At 40.8% G+C, this 20,675-nt stretch overlaps 1 protein-coding gene across 2 annotated transcripts in view; it reads left to right on the forward strand.

The window, feature by feature from the left end:
* Window positions 1-20,675, forward strand: part of RETREG1 (reticulophagy regulator 1) — a 141,075-nt gene that overhangs the window by 4,255 nt on the left and 116,145 nt on the right. Inside the window, exon 1 of one of the 2 annotated variants that reach the window (XM_043508451.1) lies at window positions 10,869-10,874. The exons of the other annotated variant lie outside the window; for it this stretch is intronic. The gene's annotated coding sequence lies outside the window, so the exon portion shown is untranslated. Of the gene's footprint in view, window positions 1-10,868; window positions 10,875-20,675 lie in introns of those variants that run through there. 2 annotated transcript variants of the gene reach the window in all.

Raw genomic sequence — 20,675 nt, forward strand, 5'->3', positions numbered from 1 at the left:
TGATCAAAATTAAAACTAGTACTTTATCTTAAATATGACTTGAATAATAATACCACTACTTTTCACTTCTATTCTGTCCCTTTATCACATTATCCTAACTTTTTGGCTGAGATTGGGCAAATGGTTTACTTACAATAAAAGTCTTTTGGGGGATTACAGATGTATCATGTGTTTGTAGAAAAATAAATTAAGTGGAGCAACTTCTACTCCACTGACTTCAGTAGAGTTTCATGGGATGTAAGTTAATGAAGAATTGAGGATTTTCATATAATAACCTCTATATTCCTTTTCTAGTAAGAATAATACTGCATGACTGTTGTATTTCTTAAGTATTGTCTATTTCACTTGATGTCTTCAAATCCAGTCGTATACAGTTCACATAAAACTGAATTTCCATCCTAATATAATTTCACATTTATCAAAATTGGTAACTTTTTTTCTGAATAAGCTTGCGTTGTTCCTCAATGTAGGCAGCATACACAATCTTTACATGGTATTCAAGATTTGATATTCTCACCCAAATATCTTACACCTATAATTAAAAGCAGGCATAAAACCAAACCCATGAGGTAGCCAACAAATAACTTTTGTCTTAAGAAATTAGGATAGCCTATAACTGCTATCAAACATGCTACCTCTTAACTTCCCCTCACTTTCTTGATCCGTAATCTTCTGTGTGGGACTTGCTCAAAAAATCTTTAGTATAGTATCCATTCATTGTGTTTTGTTTCCATTTTTTCTATCCATGCATATACAGTAGCATAGTTTACAAGTGTAAATGGAGTTGCATTGTCACATTCAAAAGACGTTGCCATTTAGAAACACTGCTCATGCAGTAAGGCTAAAATTGTTTGTAGCAGTTAGTTTAGCCTCTGCAAATATGTATACTTTTTATACATTTTAAGGGGTAAAGAATGATTCTGTATAGGTGTGTGTGTAAAAAGTCTTCACTAAATTTTTTGTGTGTGTGTGTAAAATACATCATATTGCTGCAATTACAGCTTATGTTACCTAGAGACATGACAGATAAGGATTTATATGGTTTATAGTCCGCTGTGGGATAAAGTGATCTGCTTCAATGTGACTTTGTGTACTACTCAGAGATGAGCAAGAGTCCATGAAAGTTGTTGATAGTAACACTGCATTAAACACTAATTGACATGAGGAAGGATATCTGCATTTACACAGCTTTTATATTGTACAGGGAGGACGGTGGGTGAGCTGGCTAGACATATCAAGAAAAAACAAGTGTAATCTTCTTGTTTTGTTGTGCTTTGATTTTTTTTTTTTGTCATTATGTGAAGTCTCTTTGTTCATCTCCTGAAAGAGTGCAGTGACACAAATATCAGAAGAGGAAGCAGCAATTTGTCATCCATCCCAAGTGGCTGGCTGTATGGAGACTGTGCTAAGAAAGTTTTTTGCCTGATACCATGAAATCAAACTTATTTCTGGGGGAATTCTGCACCACTGCGCATGTGCAGAATTCATGTCTCATAGAAAAAACAGCCGGAGAGGCACTGCAGTTATACCTTTTGCTCACCAGAGGCTGCTATAGCGCCAGGACAGAGGGCAGCCTGCTCATGGGCTGGCTCAGTCTGCTGTGAAACAGGAGGGGGCAGTGGCTGTGTTCCTCACAGCACCCTGCCTGCCGGGCCAGGTAAGGAGGAACAGGATATGGAGAGACGGACAGAGCGGGGCACACAAGGCTGCTGGGGGCTCACATAGACTGGGGTTCAAAAGCACTATGGGGGAACAGACTGGGACGGGGGCACAGGAGCTAGTGGGGTGACAGCATTGAGCCAGGGGCTCGGTGGAGGTGCGGGGACATATGGGGAGCAGGGGTGGCTGAGTGGGAGTGCAGAACCACATGGGGATGGGAGGGAGGGGTGCAGGGCCACATGGAGAGGAGGGTCCAGGCTCCTTCCCAGCAATTACTTCCCTCTCCTTCAGCTCCTCCATTACCCCACTCATCCAAGCCTCTGCATTGGTTCTGAGGTGTGTGGGAAATACGTTTCTGTATTGCAGTTTAAATGAATTACTCAAAGTTCTGTATTAATATGCCTAGTAAGGAATCAATTTGTCAAAAAAAACATTTCCTGAACCTTTTTTGTTGTCTGTATTGTTAGACATACTTGCTGACAGGTATTTTGAAATTAATTACCAAAATAATTAAAACTGGCATGATTGTGTTATTTTGACAAATAAAATATGCAGAATTTTACAAAATTTTTAATTTTTTGGTGCAGAATTCCCCAAGGAGTACAAACTGTAAGAAACACCTACAAAATCCTTCAAGAAATAGCATATATGTTGATAAAGTATTTAATTATGCGTTAAGACTTGTGATTAAAGGAAAGTGGATTCTTCTCCTTATTTGAAATTTTCTAATAATACTTGGCATTTATAGTGCTGACCATGCAAAGATCTCAAAGCAATTGACACATTATTTTTAGGTCTGAACACTTCTGTGAGGTAGGCAGATATTGCTGGGCTAGATTTTTCAAATGTGCGCACACAAACTGTAAACAACTTCACTGGTACAAGCCTATAGGCAAGTCACATATGCATAGGGATTTGCATGCCTGTATTGGAATGTGCACACACGGTATATGCAGATCTCCTCTTTATTTTAATGTTACGAGGAAGAAACTGAGCTATGTGACCTGGCAGCTGAAGCCCACATTTTTAAAAAGAGGTATGTGCCCTTGCAGATGCCCTGATGTAGGCATGCTATCTCTTTCCTGTCCAAAAGTGCACATACATATTTGAGGAGGGGAATTGGATGTTTGGTATGTACAGAGTTGTTCATAGGCACCCTAGAAAATTTGGTCTTCTGTGACTTCCCCATTGTCACCCAGGAAGTTTTTGTCAGAGCAGGGAACAGAATCTGGTAACCCAAGTCTCAGAGTATCCTCTAACCACAAAACAACCCTTTCTTTTTGGCCTTGCCTACGTGAAGAGATGATGTGCTTAAATGTGATTTGTATCACTGTGGTTAGCTGATGTGATGCTGACCATGACTTTGCAGTTGGTGTAGACAAGAACAAGTCATGTTCAGCATCAGGTCAGCTAACTTGACTTTTTAAAAATTGAGCTAAGATTTCCTAATATAGAGGAGGCTCATGAGAATAAAATCCTCCCTTGGTACAAAAGCATGTGCAAGGAACCTCCATTGTACTCCTGTATGCAGAAGAGGTAGGTATGTTTGGCTGCTAATGGGACCCTCTTCACTACTTGCAGACAAATTAAATAGTCTGTGTGCTGTCTCTGAATATGCTGGTATGCTGAGGCAGGCCAGAGAGGGAACACTGGATCCACACTTAGGCGTAGCTCCCCCAAAGGGTTTAATGAAGGATAGCATCCTTTATTCCAGTCTATAGTTAAAAGTAATGGCTGTGGAGGAGCTGTGCAATAATCCTGCTGCCTGATCTGGGTTGGGATGGTTGTTTCTCCCCTTCACTTCTTCCCTGCTCAGTTCCTTGCATAAAGATGACTTAGATAGTTTTTGGTATGATAGGGTGTGAATTTCTTCCAAATGATCATCTAAATCACTCCCCAGTGCTGATATGTTGCCAGATGTTTTTGAATTTCTTGTAACAAATAAATTAGAGAGCCTATATATATTGATGTTCTTTGCTGTATTTAGTTTAGGTTTAAGCCTAAAAAGAGCAAAGGTCCCAATTTTTCAGATCAGTTATTGAAATTGTAAGTAAGTGAATGTAGATAGCTCACTCCTTAACATGTTAATTCAACAAGGACAACAGCTGTTCCAGTCTGCTTTAGTTTCTTTCCTTTCTTACAAATTTGTATTGTATGTTTCAAGGATAGTACAACAAATGTATAGAGAGCAAATTGGACAGTCCATACCAAATGAGATTGTACTCTACATGCAAATGTAAATTGGGGGATTTCGTATGCCCCTTATATTTTTATGAACAGATGTTGTGATAAATCGGGGTCTGCAACCCAATAATACTCTACAGGTGGTGAAATCAGGAGCTGGTGCTGCAACTCCCCAGGAGGTTTCCCCGCATACATTTTTTTGGGGTGGGGGAGTTCTAGAATGGGGTCATGGGCTGTGGTCAAGAACAAATTTTTTTGCTTCAGTTGAAGGTTTATTGGAATCAAGGAAACTTGTGATTTGTCTTTGACTTGGTTGAGATTAACCTTTTGGTTCAAAGTGAGCTTTTATAAGAATTAGTAATCTGTGTATCTGTAGTCCCCATAGTTTGCCAGACAAGTGACAAGAGGTCTGAAGACGTAGAGAACAGTGGAAGCCCACATTTCCTGAAGTACATACACACTTCTTTGTAAATTTTGGAGTATGAGAAGATACATTTCTCATGTGTAATTAAGATTAAAACAAGTTTTTGTTTATTAAGTATTTTGTTATGTTGTACTTAAAAACTGGAATATATTAAAATCTACTTATTTTGTTTTATATTATCCAGCTAGAGCATTGTTTGTAAATCAAGGAAATAAAAGGGCATAAGTAACCTAATTTGTTCATCCATATGTTACGGACAAACTGGTGCTTGTGAGAAGTATCTAACAAGTCCTAAGTGTTTTTGCTTATACTGTGCCAGCTGTATATAAGGAAGCTTTTGGGGGCGTTATCACCTATACACTAGATTGCACCCCATATAGAATAGTTTAGGACTATAGAGACCAGATTTTTCACACATGGGTATTTGATTACTACATTCTTGATATGTCTTTATCCCCAGTGGAACTGCTGAACCTGCTTCCTCTGCAGTATGAAAAATAATGTCCAGATTTCTTCACTTGACCTGCATTTGTGGCATAGAATTGAAGAAATCTTATTCCTAATCTCTTGAACAGATGCTGCATCTTGGAGTTCCAAAACAATTCTTTGTCTTTAGTAAAGACAGAATACAACTATTATACTATAATTTTGCTACTTTTAAAGTGGAAGGTGTGCTATTTTTCTTCCTACTATCCCTCTCCTTCTTGTACTTATTGAGCCAGTCTTCAGTCCTTTGCCGCTGTCCTATGAACAGTTGATTGTTGGCTGGTGTTTGAGACGTGAGTCACCCAGTCATCATATGACACTTCTGTGTTGCATTCATATTAGATGCATATTTTTTAAATAACTATCTTATTTTCAGGATGGCATAATTATTTATAGACAACTGCAGGAATAATTAATTACCTGTCACTTGTGCAAATTGGGTCAGAACTGAAGATGACAGTTTTTTGCATGACATAGGGACTTGGATTTTTTTCAAAATTACTGAACAAAAATATCAGTGCTTTGCAACAAATGACTAGTTAAATATGTAAATTACTATTTGTGTACAGTAGCTAAATGTGCACATGCGTTCATGGTCACTGCTGGTTCATCTTATGTGTATAACATTGTAAATCAAACCTTATATATTTTGATAGTTTGGACAGGGCGGTGGTATAGTGATCTTTATTGATGTATTTGGTTTCTCTCTTATGATGATGATGAAGTGAAGAAGTCATTTTTAGTAGGTGTGAATGGATTTTTTTGTGAATAATGCCTGTTTATTGTAAGATACTATTTTAATAGCATGCAAGTATGTCTTTCTTTCACCTAAAACAACTTTATGTATATTTAACTCTCTGCCAGTAAGAATTCATCTTCGCTACACCATTAAACTGTGTATGGTATTATATTAATGAAATACAAAGTATGCTATTTTTTTTTAGAAGTTTGGACTTTGGTTCAAACTGGAAATCAGTTATGTATCAAATTCTTGTTTTGTTAAAGCTCCTTGGTCTTCATTCCTATGAATCTAAGTTCTCTATTCACAGAACTGCTACAGCATAGCCAATGACGGTGCAAGCTTTCACATGTTGCCCTAGAAATGTGCTTCTGCAATATCCTTCAGAGACCACATCCAACACCTTGTCTATGAAATGGCTTCTTGCTTACAATGGGCGTCAGAAATGGGTGTATCCAAATTCATGTTAAACGTTGTTTAGCTAAGTGTAGTCGCGGACAAGTTATGTCCAGTGCTGCTGAAACAGAGTTGACCATGGTTTGTCTTTGGCCATGCTTGGCCACATTACACTAGGGATTTTTACCAGCAATAGCACTGGTGGGCAACTTTTTTCAGTTCCCAAAGGTAGGCAAAGCCTTGCACTTGAACTATGTTTAACGCTAGTTCAGCTACACCCGTTGCTTTTCTCTGTTGTCAATAATGGAGTGTTTTCAAATTGCGGACAAGGTTTAGAGGCGAGTCCCTGTTCCAGTTCAGCAGTTGACCTTTCTGATGATATGGCCAGTCTCTAACCAATTTATACTGTGGCCCATATAATTGAAAAATTATTTCATAGATGTTCTTCCCTCTCATTCTTGATAGTACACTATATATTGTTTCTGTTTGTGTTCATGCATCATGCCTGTGCCCAAAACAGCAATTGCATGTATTAAAAAAAAATCATTTTAGGGAAATAATGTATGTTTAGCTTCTCTGAATAATATTTAATTGTGGGAAACAAGGAGAAGCTAACACCCATTTCAGCATCTAGCATTCTGTGGTGTACCATAAGAAATGCTCAGCAGACCACACTTCAGAAAATCTGGACTGTAGTTTTAAGACATAGACACTTGTGTACTGGAAGCTGGACTGAGGCCACCAACTCTCTTCATACAGCTTACTAACAAGCCATTAGATAAGGCTAATCCACTGGCCTTCTTCGAATTGATTCATAAAAGGCCAATTATCTGCTTTTATGAGGCAGGATAGCCTCTTTTTAAACATAAATTCCATCTTTCTTTAAAACGTCTATTCTTATGCATTTAAGTGGATTTACACGTGACCCTATGTCAAGGTTCCTTCCCCACTCTGAACTCTAGGGTACAGATGTGGGGACCTGCATGAAAAAACCCCTAAGCTTATTTTTACCAGCTTAGGTTAAAACTTCCCCAAGGTACAAACTATTTTACCTTTTTCCCTTGGACTTTATTGCTGCCACCACCAACCATCTAACAAATATATAACGGGGAACGAGCCCTCTTGGAAATGTCTTTCCCCCCCAATCCTCCCAAACCCTACACCCCCTTTCCTGGGGATGGCTTGATAAAAATCCTCACCAATTTGCATAGGTGAACACAGACTCAAACCCTTGGATCTTAAGAACAATGAAAAAGCAATCAGGTTCTTAAAAGAAGAATTGTAATTGAAGAAAAAGTAAAAGAATCATCTCTGTAATCAGGATGGTAAATACCTTACAGGCTAATCAGATTCAAAACATAGAGAATCCCTCTAGGCCAAACCTTAAGGTACAAAAAGACACAAAAACAGGAATATACATTCCATTCAGCACAACTTATTTTATCAGCCATTTAAACAAAACAGAATCTAACGCATATCTAACTAGATTGCTTATTAACTCTTTACAGGAGTTCTGACCTACATTCCTGCTCTGGTCCCAGCAAAAGCAACACACAGACAGAGAGAGCCTTTGTTTCTCCCCGCCCTCCAGCTTTCAAAGTACCTTGTCTCCTCATTGGTCATTTTGGTCAGGTGCCAGCGAGGTTATCCTAGCTTCTTAACCCTTTACAGGTGAAAGGGTTTTTCCTCTGGCCAGGAGGGATTTAAAGGTGTTTACCCTTCCCTTTATATTTGACACCCTATATTTCTCCTTTTTGTCCCATTTACTAATTGCTTTCATATGTTTGCATTTGTGTCCAGTCTTTTAAGGTCTAATCTAGGTGGTGGGCAGGCAGTTCCATTAAAGTTTTTCCAAGATAAGTGTCCATAAACTAGTCATTGGAACCATCTGATTCTTTCACAAATGTGATGTAGAAACACACCATAACTCTTGAATATATCCTATAAAAATATACCACCAGGGACATTGCTGGCACATGATAGCATATATCACATTGGTAGATGCGCATGTGAACAAGCCTCTGATAGTGTGGCTGATGTGATTAGGCCCTGTGATGGTTTCCCCTGAATAGATATGTGGACACGGTTGGCAACGGGGTTTGTTGCAAGGATAGGTTCCTGGGTTAGTGGTTCTGTTGTGTGGTGTGTGGTTGCTGGTGAGTATTTGCTTCAGGTTGGGGGGCTGTCTGTAAGCAAGGTCTGTCTCCCAAGATCTGTGAGAGTGATGGGTCGTCCTTCAGGATAGGTTGTAGATCCTTGATGATGCGTTGGAGAGGTTTTAGTTGGGGGCTGAAGGTGATGGCTAGTGGCGTTCTGTTCTTTTCTTTGTTGGGCCTGTCCTGTAGTAGGTGACTTCTAGGTACTCTTCTGGCTCTGTCAATCTGTTTCTTCATTTCAACAGGTGGGTATTGTAGTTGTAAGAATGCTTGATAGAGATCTTGTAGGTGTTTGTCTCTGTCTGAGGGGTTGGAGCAAATGTGGTTTCCCCTCTGCCATGTACATTGATCAAACTGGATAGTCTCTACATAAAAGAATAAATGGACACAAATCAGACGTCAAGAATTATAACATTCAAAAACCAGTCAGAGAACATTTCAATCTCTCTGGTCACTCGATTACAGACCTAAAAGTTGCAATTCTTCAACAAAAAAACTTCAAAAACAGACTCCAACGAAAGACTGCTGAATTGGAATTAATTTGCAAACTGGATACAATTAATTTAGGCTTGAGTAGAGACTGGGAGTGGATGGGTCATTACACAAGGTAAAACTATTTCCCCATATTTATTCCCCCCTCACCCCACCAACCCCCACTGTTCCTCAAACGTTCTTGTGAACTGCTGGAAATGGCCCACCTTGATGATCACTACAAAAGGTTTTCCCCTCACCCCCCACTTTCCTGTTGATAATAGCTCACCTTAAGTGATCACTCTCGTTACAGTGTGTATGGTAACACCCATTATTTCATGTTCTCTATGTATATAAATCTCCCTACTGTATTTTCCACTGAATGCATCCAATGAAGTGAGCTGTAGCTCACGAAAGCTTATGCTCAAATAAATTTTAGTCTCTAACGTGCCACAAGTACTCCTTTTCTTTTTGCGAATACAGACTAACACGGCTGCTACTCTGAAACCTGATATTTTGAACAATTACTGTAGTATTTTATGAGGGACATAGGTAATACACATTTAAATAAGTAACTGCTATACCTCAAAATAATCTATTGTATCTTACAAGAGCCAGCACATCCGGTTGACAGAAGCATGGAAAAGGAGAGCGTTGCAAGGGGTTGCCTTTGTGACATTTCTCACCACCACCACACATGCCAACAACTCTGTGGCAGGGTTCACAAGGTCATGCTGTGGAATGTCAGAGTCTAGATTGGGAGGTGGTTGCTCTGCTGTAGCAGACACCCATGGATGATTTTTCATGTTGGTTAACACTGACCCTGTCAATGTTAATTTACCTGCTTTTCCACACCACGGGGGTTGGAGAGGAAGGATGAGTGGTCGGGTGTTTCAGGCACTCTGGCTTTGAGCTATGCCATTAGGGAGTATGGCAAGCTTAGGAGCAAGTGTAGAATAACGGGTCCTTTCCACCCAGATGGACCTAACCAATCTGTATCCACAGAGATCTGGCTTTAGCGGGAGGAAGCCTGGCCTTTGTTGTGGAGGGGAGGAGGGGACCATAGCATCATCCCTGCCTTGTTACCAGATTTGCCCATTACTTTGGAGTATGCTCATATATTAGGGTTACTCTTCGGGGGGGAGGGGTCTGTAATTCTATCAATGTACTGCTTGTGTTTTCATATGGAGCTCTACTTCTCCCTTCTGCAAGTCCCCTCCTAATGGAGCTATCCTGCAGGACTTAGGTTCCCCAGGGCTGAGTTCCTCCAGCCCCAGAACCGGATGAACGAGCGTGCGCACACATACACATTAACAGAGCAAGTCTGAGTGGACCGGGTCAATCGGCACTTTCAAGCTTACCCCTAATATGTCCCTGGACTCAGTGGACGGGGCCAAGCAGCACTTTCAAGCTGTCACCCTTATATGCCACAAGTACCACACCGGACTAGAGTTAGCCTGAGCAGGTTGGGTAGAACAGCACTTCCAGGTTGCCACCCTTATATGCCCATGTACTCTGAGGACTGGGTCAAGCAGCACTTTCAAGCTGCCACCATTGTATGCCCCTGGACTCGGTAGTCTGGGTCGAGTAGCACTTCCAAGCTGCCACCCTCGTATGTCTCAGGTTCAGCATGTCCCTATCCCCACTTTCATGTCATAATTGTACTGGTAGTAACTTACTTGATGAGCAAACCCCATAGTATTTTTGGGCGCTACAGGGATCTTTAATTTAGGTAAAAGAAGCGTTACTTCAGAGTAAATGGGGAAACTAAAACCACAAAAGAGTAAAGTTCTGAGTGAGAGAGAGAGAGAGAGAGAGAGAGAGAAAAGCAACCAGCTTAATGATAAGTTATTTATTGAATAATAGTGATAACTACACAAGAAGAGCCTTAACCAACATAAGTTACATTATTAAAGGTTAATACCTGAGGTAGAAAAGAAAACAGAGAGAGAGAGAGAAGGATCTCACCACTCTATGAAGCTTGAACGGCTGGTCGGAGTTCCCAGGTGATGGTGGTAGCTCAGGGTCCTGAGTGCTGGAGACAGGCCGAGAAGATGAAATCCCTGTGAAACTGATGCATCCATGCATCAGAACACTTACTGGAGTGTGGGCAGGGTTTTTTTTTATAGGGAAACAACAATGGTTCAAGGGAGAACACTAAGTTTGTTTATGGGTAAACTGATGACTCGTGTTTTCTTTAGGGTAGAGAATAGAAGCTGATCGCTCTTGGCTATAGTTGGTGTTCCTTCCAGGGAGCTCACAATGCAATGAGAATTGGTCTGATAACTGCTGAGCTGGGTATGTTCATTAACATCTGGAGCAGAGGTTCCCCATGATGCAGTGCTTCCCTGCTTTTCTGGTCCCAGAGTTCAGTGCAGTTCTTGCCTTGGAATCTCTGTTCTCTATTCTGTATGCTAATGGAGATGCGTCCCTGTCCCATCTTTGATGCAGAGGAGGCTGGGAGAGTTGGCTTTGTTTTCCATTTTGTATGCTAATGGAGATGCCTCCCTGTCCCATCTTTGATGTAGATGAGACTAGGGGAGTTGCCTTTGTTCTTGTCACCTTTGTCAGGAGGGGTCTAGGTTTGTCTCCCACTGCCCTTCACTGCTCTTTGCAAGTCTTTTCTCTGATCAGTTTTGGTTCAAGCAGAGGTGGGCGGGGGAGGGTGGGAGGTGTTTTTCATGAGTCAGACAGGCTGGTTACCGTGCCATAGTTCCCCAAGAACACAGAGTAATTGGTATCAGCCCCCAAAAGAAGAATTTATAGGAAACATGGAATTTCTGTTCTCTGTGGAAGAGCAACCAGTATAGGAAGCAAGAGAGCCCTAAATTAAAAATAACTTAAATCTCAGAATTACAAAAATGCTCACATGACACTAACAGTAGCTAGCTTCAGAGGGAAATTGAGGGTCTTTGACACTTCAAAGGATTTGGCCCTTACTTAGGAAATGGGGCTAAAAGGGAAATGCAGAATAATAGTAATTTTGTGTGTTAAGCATTGACTTAAAATAGAAAGGCAAGAACTTGTAAAAAAGCTTAAATGCAGGATAAAAAGTTGAATTGTGCTTTTCAAGCTTGGTGGGTGGGAGTAGAGAGAGATAATGATAGGTTAGCTTTGGGTGGAGTTCTAGAATAATGCACTTTTCCCTTTTGAATTAATCTCTCCATGTCTACAAATGAATAAAAAATAAAATACAAAGTTTTTAGATGAGTGGAGGAAATCAGCTTTCAATACAGACCAGAAAAAAGAATTACTTTGATTTTAACAGCTGGAAGTTGTCAAGTTTGAGTCTTATTTCTGCAATGTGCTACACTTATTTAGAAGCAATAAGTATATAATCTGACGAGGCACGTGACGCTATTGTGGTTTAAATTTAGAACGTAACAAAAAAAACTTTGCCAGATCCCTTTTATTAAATAATGCACATAATTTATTTTTTTTTGTTTTTTGAAAAACCAATTAGCTGTCTGTCTGTCTCTTTCTCTATCACTCTCTCTCTTCTCCCCCACCCCCCAAACTGAAAAGCAGTTCAAATTTTACAAATGCCAACATTTGTTTTTAACCCCCTGGGTAATTACAGTGATTGCTATTTTCAAAACCATCTACAAGACTGACAAATTTTGATTAAAAATAATAGAATATTTAAAGTACTTAGTCTACTTTGAAAATGGCAAATAGTATGTTTTGTGTGTACAGCTTAAAAAGAAACCATTATAGTTGGGCTCAGTAAGGTATATAGTTTTTCTACTAATCGTGCATGTGTATGTGTGTGTGTTATCCAGTAAATAGCATTCTGTTCTTTTCGTGCTGCTGCATTTTGTCATGTGAATAGTGTTTCAGGAGATTTAGAATAGGAGGGTGTTATTTGTTGTATTTTTGTATTGATAATCCCTATCAGATTTTTAAAAAAACAAACGATTATTCAGCTAGGATATAAATAGTTTTTCAAACCTTGCAATATTGAACTAAACTTTTGATAAGTTTAAATACCAGCTGCTCATCTAAACACTACAGAGTGAGTCCACCAATCCAGTGAAAAATAATGGCTGTAAGAATATAGAGTGGCATGACATTGTGTATAGGAAGAATTTGCTGACAGAATGCGTCATGGTTAATACTTGTCTGCATTTAGGACAATTACTTGTTACTGATAATAGATGACAGCAATGGCTGCAACTGAACTGGTGCTGAACACAGCTTAATTGTAAATATCAAACACAGTATACCGTGTTCTGCATCTTTTCTAAATCAGTGGTTACATTTTGCAAGGACCAAGTGTCTACTCTTCCTCTCTCAAGTGGTAGTTTTGATGCTGTTTTAGAGAGCTTAAAAATCAATTGTACATGGAGAATTCAAATTTTCCTATAAACTTTTGAGAGATGCCTATTGGCACAGTGTTCTTTCATAGCAAACTATTGAGTGCTATAAAATAGTGGCTCTCAACCTTTCCAAACAACTGCTGCTGGTTTAAGGCCTTTGCCTTATGTAGATATTCCAGGTTTTTATGGTCAGTGAACACCTGGAAGGGTGACAAGCTCCTTCCAGGGACTACTGCCATTCTGCATAATAGGTTTTTATTTCCAGGAGTTCCTTATCAAGTATTTTGTAGCTTAGTTCTTTGGGTGTGAAATTCCTCGAGTAGCAAGCACACAGGTATAATGTGTTTGGGACCATGTCACTGGGACAGGACAGTCCCAATCACTCTACTGGAGATGTCAGCTTCTACAACAAAGACCAATGTAATATTGGCATGAGCCAATGCAGGTGCTTTAGTAAAGGCAAGTTTTAGCTGATTGAATGCATGCTGGGCCTTTGATGGAATTGGACATTTTTCTGGAGGAGAGTAGTAAGCTCAGTTTTTTGTTTTGAAAAGTTCAGGATAAATCATCGATAAAAATTGGCAAACCCTAGCAAGCGTTTCAAGACATGTACTGTGTGGTGAGTTGGCCTTGCGTGGGTCTGTCTAGATCCCTTCTGGGGATAAGATGAAGCCCAAAAACTCTATGAAGGTCTGATAGAAGGCAGGCTTCTCGAGCTTTGCATAAAGGCCATGCTGCCATAAGCATTCCAAGAGCGTTTGGACATGAGCATTATGTTGTTCAGAGCAGTTGGAGAAAATCAGTATGTCATCTAAGTCCCAGTATGTCTTGGAACACATAATTTATAAAATGTTGGAATGTGGCCAGGGGCACTGGTCAAACCAAAGAGTTTTACGAGATATTCATAGTGGCCATAGCAGATTTGGAAGGTCGTCTTCCACTTGTTCTCTCCCCTGATTCACACAAGGTTCTGTGCCTCCTGGAAGTTCAAATTAATTAATATATGGGCAGCCCCCACACAATCCAGCAGCTCGGGATCAAATTGCAGGCAACAACTCCTGATAGTTATCTGATTCAATACATGTGTCAAGGTTCCTTCCCCATTCTGAACTTTTGGGTACAGTTGTGGGGACCTGCATGAAAACCTCCTAAGCTTACTTTTACTAGCTTAGGTTAAAACTTCCCCAAGGTACAAATTATTTTACCCTTTGCCCTTGGACTTCCACTGCCACCACCAAACGTTCGACTGGGTTTACTGGGAAAACGTTGTTTGGGAATGTCTTTCCCCCCCCAAAATCCTCACCAAAACCTTGCACCCCCCCTGCCTGGGGAAGGCTTGATAAAAATCCTCACCAATTTGCATAGGTGACCACAGACCCAAACCCTTGGATCTTAAGAACAATGAAAAAAGCATTCTGTTTCTTACAAGAAGAATTTTAATATAAGAAAAGGTAAAAAGAATCACCTCTGTAAAATCAGGATGGTAAATACCTTACAGGGTAATTAGATTCAAAACATAGAGAATCCCTCTGGGCAAAACCTTAAGTTACAAGAAAGACACAAAGACAAGAATATTCATTCTATTCAGCACAGTCTAATTTCTCAGCCATTTAAAGAAATCATAATCTAACGCATATCTAGCTAGATTACTTACTAAGTTCTAAGACTCCATTCCTGTTCTGTCCCCAGCAAAAGCATCACATAGACAGACCCTTTGTTTCTCCCTCCCTCCTGCTTTGAAAGTATCTTGTCTCCTCATTGGTCATTGTGGTCAGGTGCCAGCGAGGTTATCCTAGCTTCTTAACCCTTTACAGGTGAAAGGATTTTTCCTCTGGCCAGGAGGGATTTTAAAGGTGTTTGCCCTTCCCTTTATATTTATGACAACACGCTAATCAACAGAGTTGGAGACTGCCATATTTCTTCTTAACAGAAACTGCTGGTGTGCCAGCTTATGACATTGACTTGAAGATAAACCCTCAAGCCAGGTTCTCCTGGAGGTACTCTGGAAGCACTGTCAGCTTGGTTTCTTATATGGCATAAATTTGTGCAAAGAGTATTTTTCCTTCTGGCTGCAGCTCTATTGGGCAGTCATAGTTCTGATGTAGAAGTAGTTTCCACATTCTTCTTTTCAAAAACATCATTGTAGTCTTGGTATTTTGAGGGGAGGTTCAGATGATGCTTCAATGGAAGGTTCTGCCTGGACAGCCACCCCCATCTGAGTCTCTTGAGGTTTGGATGTTGGGATAGCAACCCCTGGTCTCCAACAGTGTTGTCCACCAAATTCTGATAGAAAACAGACTTCCTGTGCTTGTCACCAAGTGAGTGGATTGTGGGGGACCAGCCAGAGATACCAATGATCAGGGGAAACTATGGTCAATGGATCACATCAAACTGTAACATTTCCCCGTGCCCCTTAATCACAGTCTCCAGGGGAGCTATTTCCTCCGTTACTGGATCAGAAGACAAGAGGGAGCTATCAGGTAATCTCTATAAGGTCAGGAGTAGCCTTAGGTTTCAGGGGAATCTGCAGGATCTGGGCTGCCCCTGTGTTGATGAAGCAGTAAGCTACACCTGCGTCAGTCAGGGCTGGTAAGATGGGATTTTGTTGAGGCACCTCAGGTATGTGCAACTGAACCAGCACCTAGAAGTTGGGAGCCCTTGGGCAGGGCTCCAGGTGCATTCCAGTCCAAACTGAAATGTGAGGGAGCTCTTTTCCCTGACTCCTTGGAGTTCGTACAGGGCAGGAAGAAATGGAGTGACCTAACTCACTGTAACAAAAGCAGAGATGGTGCTGGCATCATCATTCCTTTTTTTTTTTTTTTTTTTTAATGGGGGCGAGCCATTGATGGCCCACATCTGCCTGCATTGGTAGAGACCTGCAAATTTGCAGATATCTGCAACATGTTTGTGGATTGTGAATGGATCTGGATCCAAATTTTATACGTAGAGCCCAGAAATCTGCAGATATCCGTTTTAGAGCCGTGGACCATGTTTGCAGATTGGATGCAGATACAAATTTTGTATCCATGCAGGACTCTATGCATTGGCTTGGCTGGAGGTAGTGGTGAAAAGGTCACAGTACCTGGACTGGAGAGTTACAAGACCTCCATTTTTTTCCCCCTCTTTGTTCCAATAACCGATTGTCTATACAGATTGCAAGATCCTCAAAGCCATCCAGACTCATGGGTGTCTCTAACTGGGCTAATTTGTCCTTAACTTAGTCTTTCAGGCTCCACCAGAATGAGGACCTCTTTACTGCCAATCTGTATCGGCCGTGAGGTGGTGGAATTGCGCAGCACAGGAATCTACTGTTCACTACCCCTGTTGGAGCTTCCTTAGTGTAGCCTCTGCTGTTCAAGCTCAGTGTAGATCATCAAAGAGTACTGACATGCCTTGAAGGAAGACCTCCCAGTTGGATAGTACTGGTCTATTGCACTCCGAGAAGGAGGAGGCACTGTGAAAGGCTTCCCTGAACAGCTGGCTGATAACCAGACTCACCTTTGCATGATCAGTGCTGTGGAACTGAGGGGGCATCATAAACAGGAGATCGAACTGGTTTATAAAACCTGGGAATCACTGGCAATTATTGTGAAACTCTTCTGGCAGTGGTGTGATGCTGACAGGCCTGATGCCAGCTCTTGCCCAGGTTGCAGGCATTAGCTAAGAATTGAAAACCTTGTAGCTGGAGACTAGGCCAGGTCTCCTGTATGTTAGTTTTGCTCAAAATATGTATTAGTCTTATAAGAATGTATTTACTGTTTAGACTCTATGAAATGCTTGTAAGTTGCTACATGCATTAATCTCACTTGTAATGTGTATACTCCATGTTATAAGAAAATATGCATGTTTTGCTTTATAGCTTTAAAAATGTTTGCCCTGAACTTGTGAATTTAGGCATGGGAATCATTCCCCCTCTCCCTCATTCCAAAGGACTATCAAAATCAGATAGGCCATCAAGAATTATTGCAATATAAATGACTGGTTAATGGTCCTATTGCACCTTGGAAATACTACCTGCAAGGAAGTTCATCCTGTGGGCTTGAAAGATAAATGAAGGAAATAAAACAAAGCCACAGGAAAAATTTCCATCTTTTTGTCTGTTTGAACTATGAAGGGCCAGAGACTCTAAGCTGAAGCCAAAAATCCCCAGAGGTTGGCTCCTGGGTCTGCTCTGCAAGATGCTTTTAATTGATAGATCGCTACAACTCTATCACTCTTAGGATTTAGATAATAACTTTTGTGTGTATGTGTTTGCTTGCTTTAACCTGTAAATAAGAGTTATTCCTTTTTCCTAGTTAATAAACCTTTAGATAGTTTATTACAGGATTGGCTACCAGTGCTGCCTTTGGTGTAAGAGCTAGGATACCAGTTAATTTGGGGGTAACTGACCAGTTTCTTGGGACTGGGAAGCAACTTGAACAGGAGGCAGCACTGTCTTATAAATCCCTGAATAGCTGGTGATTACCATCAAACTGTTCTGGCAATGGTATTGGGGAGCAGGGCTGTACGAGCCATATATAGACTGCAGCGTTTTCAGCATGCAACTGCATGACTTGGTCCTGCCATAGCTGATTCTCCGAGGTCAGATGGATGACACAGGCCTGTAGGGGTTGGTTGTCCATCTGAAGGCATGTAGTCCACTCAAATGTGTCCAGTGCTCCCAAAGGGTTAGCCAGGTCCATTCTTCTGGCACTGGGATGACTCTTGTGTCCTAAGTGGTCCATGCAAACTGTCACAACCAGGATGTGGGCAGTCTGATCTAGTGGTTGGTGCAGGAGTCGGGAGTCAGGCCAGATCCAATATCACAAGATCAGAGTCCAAGACAGGCCAGAGGGCAAACCGAAATCAGGTGTCAGGTGGTAGGCAGGATCAGGGTACCAGGAGGTCAGCAGCATACAGTAGGAGCAGGTATCTCATGGGGAGCGGCCCAGAGAAGGGAAGCAAAGCAAGGAGAACCCAGTTGCTTGGACAGCTTCCTGTTTCTGTGCTGGGTTTATATATAAGCTGTGAACCAATCAGGCTGCCTAGCATTCTGCCTACTGGATTCCAGGACTGAGGTCTTCTGTCAGAGTTCAGCTCCTATTCTGACAACAATTAGGTCACTGAGTGACAGTATGGAGCTTACTAGCTCTGAAAAGCCCTGTGGACAAGTGTTCAAGACCTGTGATCCCTGACACCTGTCCTCTTACTTATTTACCACTCCCCCATTTCTGTGTAATCTGCGAACTTTATCAGTGATGAGTTTTTCTTCATGGTCATTGCTAAAAAATATTAAGTAGCATAGGACCAAGAATTGATTCCTGCAGGACTCTACTAGAGATGGACCTGAGTGGCGATGATTCTCCATTTACAATTACATTTTGAGACCTTCCAGTTAGCCAGTTTAACATGTGCCATGCCAATTCTGTATCATTCTAATTGTTTAATCAAAAGTCATGTGGTAACAAGTCAAAGGCCTCGCAGAAGTATATTATATCGTTATTGCCTTCATCAGCCAAACTTGTAATCTCATAAAAAAGATATCTAATTAATGTGACAGGACCTATTTTCCATAAATCTGTTTTGATAGGCATTAATTATATTATCCTCCTTTAATCCTTTATTGAGTCTCGTATCAGCTGCTCTATCATCTTGCCTAGGATCAATGTCAGACTGACAGGGCTATAATTACCCAGGTCATTCCGTTGACCCGTTTTAAACATTGGCACAACATTAGCTTTCTTCCAGTCTTCTGGAACTTCCCCTGTGCTCCAGGACTTGAGAATCAACATTAGCCGTCCAGGGAGCTTCTTAACCATCTGTTTTTAACGCTCTTGGCTACAGCTTATCTGGGTCTGCTGATTTTAAAAATGTCTAAAAAATTAGAATTAATTAGGACTACTTTGACTCACTGAAATGTGTAAGCTTGCAATACTTAAGTCATCATACAGCAAGTATCGTGGGCTCAAATTGAGCAATGACCCCATTAATACAAGTTATGTGTTTGGGGTAGCCTTGGCTCTCAGATTCTTCACCAAAGGACGTATTTTCAAAGGTAATGAGTCACTTAAAGATGGAAATAGATGTCTAATTAGATTTTTTTTCAAAGCACCTAGATGCCTAAATACCATTCACTTCAATGGAGTGAGCACCTAGGTGCCTAATGGGATTTTCAAATCTGCATCTTCAGGTGCCTAATTACCTTTGAAAATGTGGACCCAGGTGCCTTGCAGTGGTGACTGCTCACTGTCTTTTTAGAGGTCCAAATATACCTTTTCTTGGACTACTGGCTCATAAGACCCCATTTTCTCAGGGAATAACGTGGACCATTCATACCATATACAGTTTCTTCAGTAAGTTAGGCATCAGCGCAAACAAAATCTTCACTGCAGCCAGATTAAATGCTCATGCTAAATCAACCATGTTTTCATGGTACAAAATGTTGTTTGAGGAAATATTGGGACAACAGTTTTGGAGCCATTATGGAAAGGGGTTTTGAATTAAGGAGATCTACCTACTTGCATGTCAGAGAGGGTGCATGTGTACCTTGTGGTATTATTCCCTGGACACTTGCCAGTTTCTTGTCAAGCATGTATGCTGAAGCACCCAAAAATGCCAATTTGTGGTACCATCAGAGTGACTAATTTTTATAATTCAAATCTTTTCTATTCACAAGAAAGCTAATCCTACAGAGTTGACACATTGTATGTGTGTGAGAAAGAGAGAGAGACGCACTGAGGCCTGGTCTATACTAGAAAATTAAGTCAATATAACTATACCAGTCGGGTGTGAAAAATCCACAGCCCTGACAACTCAGTCAAACAGACCTAACCCCTGATGTATACAATGCTAGGTCAATGGGAGAATTCTCCCATCAACCTAGCTACTGCCTCTTGGGCAGTTGGAATATCTACGTGGATGGGAGAAACCCTCCTGTTGGCGTAGGTACTATCCTCACTAGAGAAGAGACGAGCACCGGTACCACATGCCTGTAATCATTGGGGAAATCTAGCACACTAGGTTAATTCTGGGTGAATCATCTGATTGCTATACTATGGAATTGTTTTAAATGTTCCACCCTTCTTTTGGTGGTTGGTGTTGGGGACTGGAGCTAACTTTCTTTTTCAATAACCAGAATGTGAGTTTACTTCAAAAACTGTATATTGTTCCCTCTTCTGGGCCCAAGTGGTTAGCTAATATTTGGGGCCTTGTTGGGTTGTTTCCATTATGAGGAGAAATTGATTATATGAATTAGGTATTTTGTTGGTGTAATGTTTATTTACAAAGGTTGTACATAAAATTCTGTCTCTGTGAACACAGTAGAAACAAACACCAGGCAGTTTCCGTGCTTAGAAATCCAGTGTGCCTTTCTAACAAGTACTGTGCCTAAAAGATCTGTCTCTTGCTTCCCTCCCAGGGGTGCACTCACAAAAGCTTGTCTTGCTGTCTGCTTCTTGCATGCAGACTCGAACAGCTGCAAGCAATCAGTCCACAGTCTCTGGGAAACTCTCAGTTCTTATTTTCTTTTTGGCCATGTGATGTGGGCCAGTGTCTTGGACAGTGGTTTCCTTTGTTTTCAGCTACCACTATGTAAAGGAGCTTTAAATTGCTCTTTCTGTTTATCCTGAAAGAAAGGTGCTTAACACACCACATCACCTTTAATGAGGTCTATTATTGTTCATAGATCAAAGACCTGCTTGTGGAGAGCCATTAACATCATCCAGTATAATAATGTATTTTTTTCCACTAAGTGAATTTGGATCCTGTCAACCTTCAGATCGTTTCTTGTAGGGATAACACTAGTGGAAAGTGAAAGATCTGCCAGTGAAAGAGAGAAGATTCTAATTATTTGAGAAACGTTT

Source organism: Dermochelys coriacea, chromosome 2 (genome assembly GCF_009764565.3).
Source record: "Dermochelys coriacea isolate rDerCor1 chromosome 2, rDerCor1.pri.v4, whole genome shotgun sequence".
In the NCBI taxonomy this organism is placed as follows: Eukaryota; Metazoa; Chordata; order Testudines; family Dermochelyidae; genus Dermochelys; species Dermochelys coriacea.